The following is a 2,946-nucleotide window of genomic DNA, read 5'->3' as shown; positions in this document are numbered from 1 at the left end:
GATAGATAGATAGATAGATAGATGATAGATAGATAGATAGATAGATGATATGTAGATAGATAGATAGGTAGATAGATAGATGATAGATGATATGATAGATAGAAGGTAGAACAGATAGATAGATAGATAGATAGATAGATAGATAGATAGATAGATAGATAGATAGATGACAGATAGACTGATTGATGCTAGATTGATTTTTAGGTTGAATGATTTGCCTAGTCAGCCTTATTCCTTTACAGAAATGTTTGAATTGTAAGTAAGAAGACTGTGTGAGACCTCCAGAAAGGTAACTATAACTAGTTACCAGATTCGTAAAATGGAAGGCTTGGTCTCTTTGATACTTACTTTTAGGGAAAATGGGAAGTATAATAAAGTGAGAGAATGTTGTGCTTACTGGAATAAAATATCAACCAGGAGAAGACAGTGTTCTGGAAATGGGTTTCCTCCAGTGCTGCAGAGAGTGCCTCAGGATGAAGACTGAGTAGGGAAAGCACAGAATCATGGATGATCCTGCCATGTTCAGAGTCAGGTATGTGATCAGGGCAGGAGCTTTATGGAGTTATATCATGTGCAAGTATCAGAAAAGTTTTGAAGTCTAAAAAGTGAAGAAATAATGAGATGTGCTACATAGTGAGCTCAAGGACAGTCTCCTCTACATAGTAAGAACATGTCTCAAATAAAGGATTGAGAGAACCAATAAATTAATCTCTGTGGATACTCTATGAGAAACCCCAAAACTCCTAACCCAGTTATTGGGACTGAGCCAGTTAAAAGAACCAGAGTCCAGAGATCGAGAAAGTCCTAGTCTTTTGACAAAAATTAACCATGGGACTATCTAATGTGTTCACAAAGCATTTGTCTAGTACTCCTAAGGATCTATAACTATGTATCAGGATGTATTTCCCTAAGGAGAGGGTACATGTACATACTCTCTGGGATACAGGTAAGAATGGGACCTGAAAGGACACTACTATTTCAGGACACAAGGGAGCTTGTGGTCCACGGATGGAGCGAAAGTTGCTAAATACCACAAGCTGCTGAGAGTTCTGACGCTATGCATTCCAAGACGATCTAGTGTGTTTGTAGTAATTTACCTAATCCTGAACATGCCACTGAAATGTTCAGATGTGGCAGTTGTCTAAACCTTGCTTCCTGACCTGTGGTGTGTGGAACATTATTGTAAAGAAGGATCAAGGGGAAGCCTTGTATCTCTCCACTCCTGGCATACAATGAACAAGAGGTTATAAACCCATTACCCAGTAAATGAAATTGATTACTACTACAGATATCTTATGTCCTCATATCGGGCCTACCACAAAGACATGGAATGCCCAGTGAGTGCAGATCACAATGGATTTATTTTGCGGAAGGTCCCGGGATATTCTAATTTTACTGAACAGAAGAGCATCACCTCTGGTAATTTTAATGTGGCAATGTGTATGACAAATGACTTTCAATTCTACTATAATCATAACTGGGATTACTCAAAGAATTTAACTTCTGTTTATTAAGAACTGCAGTACTCACACTTAAATGTCAGGACTGTGTCACTTTTCTATTCCATTCACATTTCCCAGTCATTGTACTAACTGAATATAGTGCAATCAAGGCCTATAAGCAAAAAGTGGCAAGTTTCTGGAATATTATAAAGAGAAAAAGCATTATAAAAGAGAATAGTAATATAAGAGATGATCCTGAGGAGATTCAGGAACACCCACCACAGATGATGCTGCAGGGATCCTTTGGACTGATCTACATGTGAAAACATCCTTTAGCAAATTATATTTTACCTCATATTTCCTAAAACTAAAAGAGTGTCATCAAGGTATTTTAGGTCACTTTTGACTAAAATGTCAATACACACTATATTTAGGGACATTTCTTAGATTCATTAATGGAGTTTCTGTAAAGACTGATGGTTTCCAATGGGCTCCAGAGCATGAGCAGGCTCAGTGGCTGGTGTAGACTGCTGTCCAAGCTGTTCTGTATAGATTCAAATCTGTCACAGGCTGTCGTAGTGGTCACAGACATTGTGCATGCCTTTGACAACACTCATGAAAAGAGTAGACTAAACTACTACTGAATTAGTCAATGCCACGCCCTCAGTTAAAATGTATATCCTAGAAATAAAGCAGCAAACACAGAGCTCTGGATCTAGCATAGCATCCCCATGCACAAGTCCCTCTACAATTGTGCAAGTCCTGTATTTGTAAATCCAGTCACTGGTTGTAGGGACGGACACAATGCATCAACTATTTTGGACAAAAATGTGTGAGTACCCAGATATCCTATCTCCTATTCTTTTGGTCAACATCTTGTGTCATACAGAAAATCACATTTGGGAGTCTGCCATGGAGCTTCATCTTCCCATGAGGTTTTCACAGGGAGTAAGTAAACAAGAAACAGAACAGGCATGTATTTCAGGATATAAAGTTTCCTGGAGCTACTGTGGCCTCATTTGACAGATTTGCAATGCCCCTCATTTTAGTTGTCTATGCCACATTTCCTACATGTACATTTACCTACAATGTGTCTTACATGTTTAACATGGCATGATTAGAAAACACCTAAGTCAATAGGTAAAGAGTTTGCTGCCCGAGCTTGGGACCTGAGTTAAAATTTCTAATACCCAGGTAAGACAGGCACAGTAGTATTCCTCTGTCTCAGCTCTGGGAAGCAAAACCTGACAGTTCTGAGGGATCGTTGACACAGCCAACCTACACAATTGATGAACTCAAGATTCAATGAAAGGCCCAATTTTAAAAAATCACACAGAAAGCAAGGCGTCTCCAAAAACTGAATTCAATTTTTGGCTTCCATATATGCATACCCATGTGAGCACACATGCAACATACCATGAAGAAAGAAAGAAAGAAAGAAAGAAAGAAAGAAAGAAAGAAAGAAAGAAAGAAAGAAAGAAAGAAAGAAGGAAGGAAGGAAGGA

This window comes from Nannospalax galili, unplaced genomic scaffold (genome assembly GCF_000622305.1).
Source record: "Nannospalax galili isolate Female #2095 unplaced genomic scaffold, S.galili_v1.0 scaffold1249, whole genome shotgun sequence".
Lineage (NCBI taxonomy): Eukaryota > Metazoa > Chordata > Mammalia > Rodentia > Spalacidae > Nannospalax > Nannospalax galili.
Note: the sequence above shows the minus strand (reverse complement) of the source record.